This window comes from Gossypium arboreum, chromosome 11 (genome assembly GCF_025698485.1).
Source record: "Gossypium arboreum isolate Shixiya-1 chromosome 11, ASM2569848v2, whole genome shotgun sequence".
Taxonomy (NCBI): domain Eukaryota; kingdom Viridiplantae; phylum Streptophyta; class Magnoliopsida; order Malvales; family Malvaceae; genus Gossypium; species Gossypium arboreum.
Genome location: NC_069080.1, coordinates 133576564 through 133584880, shown reverse-complemented (window position 1 = coordinate 133584880; position 8317 = coordinate 133576564). Strand labels below are relative to the sequence as shown.

The 8317-nt window shown below is 32.9% G+C and overlaps 1 long non-coding RNA gene across 2 annotated transcripts; it reads left to right on the top strand.

Moving 5' to 3' along the window:
• Window positions 1–399: 399 nt before the first annotated feature.
• On the top strand, window positions 400–2718 carry LOC128284063 (uncharacterized). Of its 2 annotated transcripts, none has more exons than XR_008274376.1 (2): window positions 400–558; window positions 2526–2718. It is a non-coding gene; the product is annotated as an uncharacterized LOC128284063 (long non-coding RNA). The 2 variants fall into 2 exon arrangements; XR_008274375.1 differs by lacking the exon at window positions 400–558 and adding an exon at window positions 1613–1744.
• The last annotated feature ends 5599 nt before the right edge of the window (window positions 2719–8317 follow it).

Sequence of the window (8317 nt, the reverse complement as noted above, 5' to 3'; positions counted from 1 at the left end):
CCGGTAATTTTAGTTAATTTTTGTTCCATAAGAAAAAGGGAGTGAAATTGTGAAATAGGACCTATGTGAAAATGTTTGAAAATGCTATAGATTAAATTGAAGTGGCCAAATAAATAGGAGTGCAAAATAGGAGGATTTGCATGATAAACCTCCCATTTTACATGAAGTGGCCAACCATCATGTTGTTGTAGACAAAATGTACACTTGATATCCATAATTTATAGTACAAATTGATACAAATTGATAATAGGTTAGGTAAATGTTCCATGATAATGGGTTAGGTAAATGTTTCATGATAATAGGTTAGGTAAATGTTCCATGATAATGGGTTAGGTAAATGTTTCATGATAATGGGTTAGGTAAATGTTTCATGATAAGAATATCATATCTTTTGTATTAAAGAATTAAATGGATGAAATATGAAGTTTTATTAAAAGAAAAAGGGGTGAAAAGAACAAAGTTTTGTCCATCTTTGTTCATCATAGCTGAAAGTTAGAGAAGAGAAAGGAGAGGAGAAAGCTCTTGAGTATTCGGTCATTAGGAGGAGGAAAATTGAAGGTAAGTTCTTGGTACCTTGCTTCTATTTTGAGGTTCATGAGTTCTTCTTGATTCTACCTTAACTCTTGAAGTATATTTTGATTTTTAGTTGTGTTATGAGCATTTAGTCATGAATTAAAATGAAGGAAATGGTTGTTGTTTCATGTTCTTTTGATGAAAAATGGAAGATAGGTGAAGTTGAGCCAAACAAATGAACATGCATGTGCCTTAGATGCTAAAGGGAAAAATCAGCTAACATGTTGTGCTTTAAAATGATGAAATGGAGATTATACTTAAGTAAAATCATAGATATGTGATGATTGATTGGTGATATACATGTTTAAATAACATGCATGCAAGTTAGGTGTGAAAGAGTGATTTGGTAATAAATCTGCTTGGGACAGCAGCAGTAACGTGACTTTGAAAAATCACCATAAATTGTGGGAGATGAATTAGAAGCTGAATAAATTATGTAATTAAAGCTTATTGAGTCTAGCTTCTAATGAAATAAACAAGAACATATTTTGAATTCTGTACAATGAGAAATTTGAGTCGTAATGAAGAGTGGTCAGATTAGTCAAACAGTGAAACATGGGAAACTTTGAGAAAAATCTGGTATTGATTGGATAAACCAAAAATTCTGAAAATTTTATGGATAGAATATATATGAGTCTATTTTCAGGGAAAATTAACGGAACTTGATTTGGAGTTTCGTAGCTCCAGTTATAAATGATTTAGTGACTGTTGCTCAGGAAGACAGCTTGCAGTGAAATTATGATTATGTGGTAAACATTGACAAAAATTTGTTAATGGGTTGCTTATTGATTTCTTATAAGCTTACTATGATCTGTAGGTGTGGTTGGCGAATATTGTAAGGGATTAATCGTAGTTCATATTTGAATAGTTAGATTAACGTGTTGGTAATCCAATTGTAGGCGGTTCGTGTGTGGATCTCGTCAACATATAAATGCAAGCAGTGTGTAACTAACACCCTCTTTCTTAGTCTAGATCGGCAAAAGCGAAAAGCCAAAATGCCAAAAGCGGTATTTTGTAGATTTATGAGTGTCACGAATGCTCGTGAGGTAAATCGATTAATGTTTTTGGTAAGCTGCAATGTTTGGACTGCAAAGTGCATGATTTCTATGCCCTCGATATTTTTGGGCTTAATGGGCCAAAATTGGAATGATGGGCCAACGGGCCCAATTCGGTAAGAACCCTCGGTACGTGATTCTATTAGTACGTGAAAAGTAGGAATATGCATGAAAAACCCTAAAATAGATAAATTACTGAAATACCTTTAAAAGTGGAAAATTTACAGTTTTACCCCTAGTAGATAAATTACCGAAATACCCCTAGGGTTAAATTGACCTAAATGCATGTTTGACTGTTGTTATTTACTGCATGCCATGTTGTTATTATCTGATGCATGGGACTGGGATATTGACGGAGGAAGTACTGAAAGTGGCTTGTCCATGTACTGGAGGCTTTGCCTCAATTTCTTTGATAAGCGAGCAAACAATCTTGCAATGTGGAGTGTTAGGTGGGTGGGTTGAGCTATTCCCACATGGAGTGTATGGCTGGTACGGGTGGAGTGTAGTGGTTGGTGGGTTGAGTAGTCTCCCAAATGGGCTTGCATATGTTTCTTGATGTTGCATGTATTTTGAAATGGGCCTATGGGCCATATCATTATCTGAATAAGGGCTAAGGCCCGGTTATTGTAATCTAAAAGGGCTTTGGCCCAAGATCACTATTACCCAAATGGGCTTGCATATGTTATTGATGTTGCATGTATTTTGAAATGGGCCTATGGGCCATCATTATCTGAATAAGGGCTAAGGCCCGTTTATTATAATCTGAAAGGGCTCGCCCATACCACTATTACTGAATGGGCTTAGGCCCAATGGGCTTGAGCTGACTTGGACTTTGAATGGGTTTTCCTTACACACTGAGTTTCCCCAAACTCACCCCTTTTATTTTCATCCACGCAGGAAATCCCCAACCATAGTGGGCTTGGAGCTGTGAGGGAATTCGGAGTGGCCACCCGTTCTGAAAGTTTGATTTTTTTCTGGTGAACTGGACATCCTTTTAATTACGTTTGAGGTTTTGGGCTTTTAAATGTAATAAGGTCGCTTATTTATTTTTGATGGTTTTAATATGTATTACTAATATAGGTATTACTTATTTTAACTGTTGAAACTGGATAGCTTTAGGGCGCGTTTTCAAAAACAACAGTTGATTTCAAAATAACACGACAACAAGCAAAGCTTCCGCAATGAAAGTATTTTCCAAAATTAATCACTTTTCCTAAAAATGACTTAATCAAATCGGTTTCCTTGAAATATCCATGACGTTAAGGTGTGGCAATGGCAGTATGCATGCCTAGGATTGGATCCGAAGGGAGCTTAGTACTTAAGCAGTCCGATGGACTCACCACCTCTTTTCCGGTTTCCTACCTGGTGCACAGCTTCCATTCACTTTAACCCTTAATGAATTAATCTTTTGAACATTAAGTACGATTTTCTGGACTTAGAATGGATTTTTTTTTTAACGTTTTTGATGTGGCATGTTGGATCCGGCCATAACTTCTGGGCCGGGTTTGGGGTGCTACACTCAACTAGATGGATTCAAGGTTGCTGGTAAAGAAAATTGGGTTTGCAAACTGACAAATTCACTTTATGGATTGAAACAATCTCCAAGGCAGTGGTACAAGCGATTTTATCAGTTCATGAAAAGGCAAAGGTACACAAGAAGTAAATTTGATCATTGCGTGTATTTTCAGAAGCTACAAGAAGGAACTTTCATATACTTTCTCTTATATGTTGATGATATGCTGATAGTATCTAAGAGCAAAGTTGAGATTAAAAGATTGAAGACTCAACTCAATCTCGAGTTTGAGATGAAAGATCTAGGTGAAGCTAAGAAGATTATTGGCATGGAAATATGGAGAGATAGAGCTCATAGTAGAGTTAGCTTGTCTCAGAAGCAGTATTTGAAGAAGGTAATAAAGCAGTTTGGCATGAACGAGCAGAAAAACCTGTAAGTATTCCATTGTCTTCTCATTTCAAACTTTCTGCACAACTATCTCCTTCAACGAATACGGAACGAGAATACATGTTGCAAGTTTCGCATTCTAATGCAGTGGGTAGCTTAATGTATGCAATGGTGTGTACAAGACTTGATATTTCACAGACAGTTAGTATAGTGAGTAGGTATATGCATAATCCTGGAAAAGGACATTGGCAAACTGTGAAATGGATTCTACAGTATATTCAAAAGACTGTGGATGTTGGATTACTGTTCAAGCAGGATAATACACTTGGTAAAGGTGTTATTGGGTACGTTGATTTTGACTATGCCGGTGATTTGGACAAACGAAGATCAACCACTGGTTATGTGTTTACATTTGCTGGAGGACCAATAAATTGGAAGTCTACACTATAGTCTACAGTTGCGTTGTCAACCACAGAAGCAGAATACATGGCTGTAACAGAGGCTGTAAAGGAAGCTATTTAGTTATAAGGTGTCGAAACCTCTCCTTTTAAAAGGGAGAATTTTGAAAAGACGGGAGTCGCCACCAACCTTTTAAAGTGTGGTTGGATCACATTATAAAACATTTTGGTCTACGAAAGTATGAGAAAACAGGCTCGGGAATCGGTTATGTACGAAGAAGGGTTAGCACCCTTGTAACGCCCAAAATTGGTACCAAATTGAATAATTTTGTCTTAATATCAAATTTTTTTTTGAAAGAATTTAGAAATAAAATCTCTTTTAAAACCGCAATAATTTGAGTTGAAAATCGAAATTCTTTTGTTCTGAAAGAATACTAACATCACATCCAGCATGATTAGACACGATGTTTTTAAACTTTCGTAACTAAAATCATCTCATAATTTGCAAAATCTATTAAAATGATACTTTAGATATTTAGACAAATGAGAAATCGCAACCCAGCATGTTAGGGCACTATTTCCGAATTTCTAAATACAAAAGACATCGCCTCATTTTTTTAAAAAATTTGATTAAATGAAATAAATTTTTAAAGGAAAAAATGATGCATTTAACATATTATGATATCAATATTAAACAATATAAACTATATACTTTAATACTTCATACAAATATAATAGGGCAAATGATGAATGACAACATAAATTATGATATACATTATCATTTCATGCAATTATAATCATAGAAAACAATGTAAATAACAACATAATACATATATAATAATATTTCATACAAAATATAACATAGAAAGCAATGAATCTAGCAATATAAATTACATAATGTACAACAATATTCCATGAAAATGTAACTTAAAACAATATAAATAATCACTTTTTATACAAATATGGTAAACAATAAATATAGAAATAACAAATAGGTGGTGAGATATTATTACCATTTTAAAATAATATTAAGTAAATACAATAAGATACAAAAATAGATAAACAAAATTATGAACATACAAATCAAAAATAAAGATAAACAAAAAAATTTTAAAAATAGATGAAGTATTCAAAATATTTAAAACAAAGTATAAATGATGAAGGTGAATTTTAGAGATAATTAATATAAATATATAAAATACATTACATGATATAATAACTTAATATACTTATAAAAATAATAATATGTTAAATCGGAGTAAAACTTTGTAGTAAATTTTAAAATACTAAACATTAAATATATAATAATAATAATATATGTAATAATTTATAATGATTTACAAACGTTAATTTTTATATATACTAATAAATAATAGATAATGAAATAATATGTATAATAAAAGGAAGATATTATAAGGAATAATATATAATAAAATATGATATGTAATAAATATATATAAATAAAATATAATGAAACATAAATACTATCATATAAATAAGGATAATATATACTATTATTCAATAATAATAAAAATTTATACAATTAATGAATAATAAAATAATACATAATTTATAATAAAAAATTTAAAAAAATGCAAGGAATAATATATAGTAAAAAAATATAATGTATAATGAAATTTATAAATAAAATGTATAATAATAAAAATAATATAATGTATAATATGTAAATAAAAACTATTTTATATAACTAATATTTAAAAATAAATAATATATAAAGTATTTAATAAATAAATTATGCAATAATATTTAAAAGGATTAAAATTAAATAAAACTAAAGTTCTGGGCCTATTTTAAAATAACCCAAAAAAAATTATGCCTAATTAGAACGCATTCAAAACTACAAGGGACTCCCTGGGCAATTTGCCCTAATCCCAAAACGACGTCGTTCTTCAGAATGTATTTTAATGGCCATTAGGATTAATTTGAAACAAATATAAAAGATTAGGGCCAAATTAAAATAAAAATAAGATGAAATTATAAAGATTAAAAATGCGAAGGACCAATTGGGCAATTAGCCCATCTTCCAAAAACGCGCAGATCCTACTCAGATCTCGGGTTAACGCGCGGATCCTAGCCTTGGAATGATGCCGTTTTTAAACTTATTGTTTTAAGCAAAACAACGCCGTTTATATGAGGCTATAAAAGCCAAGTTTCAGCCAAAAAAAATCATTTTAAAACAGATTTTTAAAAAAAAAATAGAAGGATTCTTTGAAAGGGGGCCGAGAGCAAACCCTCGGAGCTCTGTCGAGCCTCCGTCATCGGGTTCCCACGCGCTCACGCACCACCGCTGACCTCGCCGAGTACGGCTGTCAGAATACGAAGCATTTCGTCTTTTTTACAGCAAAGAAAAGGTAATCTCTTTTATTTATTTTTATAGTATTTTGCATGTATGGAACGTTGATATCTAAGAAAAGAAAAAGGATCACCTTTGTTTTCTGACAAAGTGAAGAAATCTGTAATATTCTCTTGTGCTCTTTTTATTTCTTTTTTCGTGTCCTCAACAAGTTACAAAGAAGGGCTTTTATAGCCCCTTGTAAATCATTACAAATCTGGGAAAGAAATCTTTGATTTCTTTCCATATTTTGCTTCTCTTTTCTCTGCAGTTCTTTCCATTTTGCAGCAATCAGCGAGGGTCTGGTAATAAACGGGCATTGACAACGGCACACCGGCGTTGATTCAGGCGTCAATCCTAGCATGATACGGAGCCTGGAATCACGGTGGGTCATTACAAGACGAACGGGTGCGTCTGTTGGGGTGCTTGCGGCGCAAATTCTGGAACCTTCCGTTTACGGCGCCTAGGGTTCCAGAAACCCTAGGTCTTCCATCCTCTGTTAACAAATTGGGCCATTTGGGCCGTACCTGTTTGTGGGTTGGGTGTAATGAGTATAGGTTTTTGGGCTAAAAATGTAATCGGGTCTTGGGCTTTGTACATGGACTGTATAAAAACTATTATTTTTTGTTTTTATTTGTTTTTATTTATTTATTTACGGGCCGGGCAAATTTTGGTCATTACATAAGGTATGGTTAAAACCTTGGGATTGGTTCAAGAGCATATTAACGTGTATTGTGATAGTCAAAGTGCTATTCATTTAGCAAAGAATCAAGTCTATCATGCACGTACAAAGCATATCGACGTACGATTCCATTTTGTGCGGGAAATTATTGATGAGGGGAAAATTTGTCTTCAGAAGATCAAGATTGCAGATAATTCCGCAGATATGATGACCAAGGTGGTAACAGCAACCAAGTTCGAACATTGTTTGAACTTGATTAATATCCTGCAAGTTTAACAGTTGAAGAAGGCACTATCAAGTATTGTTGTCAAAGGCAGAAAGAATTGTGTGAAGATAAGATTATCCTAATTAAATCTTCAGGTGGAAATTATTGGAAAATATCCATACTTTGAAAAGTCAAAAACATGGATGTCAGAAAGTTGGAACTGAAAATAAGAGTATTTATGGCACCGAAATTTGGTTTGAAATTTGGCATTGGATAATTGCAATTTTGGTCCCTAATTGTATAGGGATTTTTGCAAGTTGATCCTTAAACCTCAACTATAAATAGAACTAACCATTTCTCGTTTTCTTCATCCCATATTTGTTATTCTCTACTTAAAGCATTGTTGTCTCTCACTATTTGTAAATTTTCACTTGTATTTTTGGAGTGAAATATATTTGGTAGTGCCCGAGGACGTAGGCAAAATTTGCTAAACCTCGTTAAAATTCTGGTGTTCTTTATTATTTATTTTGCATATTTTTGTGAGTGTGACTGTAGTGATTTATTGTGCAATTAAATTACGATAGAGGGATATTCTGGCTAGGAAAGACTAGGTACTTAAGTGATCCTTGTGATCCACCTCTCTTTCTTGGGAATTGAACTTAGTGTGATTTTTCAGTACAATAATTTTACTCTTTTATACGCTTCCGCGCAACAGAATCAGTGCCAACTACTTCAACATCGACATAATTTTTTTTTTAAGTTTTGAATCGGTGCCAGCCACTTCAACACTAGCATTTAACAAAAAAAAATTTCTTTTTAAATTATAAAATACCTATATTTTTTGAAGGTATTTAAACAAAAATACATTTGGGTGTCGGCCATTAAAATGCCGACACAAAAAAAGATATCATTTTTTATTGGACGGGACAATCATTAAGGCATGATGGAGGGTGGTGCCAATGGTGAGATGGCCGACACCACTTGACATTATAGATTTTAGATTATATATGTCATAAATTTTCAAACAGGCTTATTTTTATAAATATTTATTTTCTTTGAGGTTAGTTGAATAAAATAGTCGGAAGAAATGAACGAAATAAATGAATGTTGAACTGTTTCTTTCTTTTTCACTTTTCTCAAATTTGGCATTG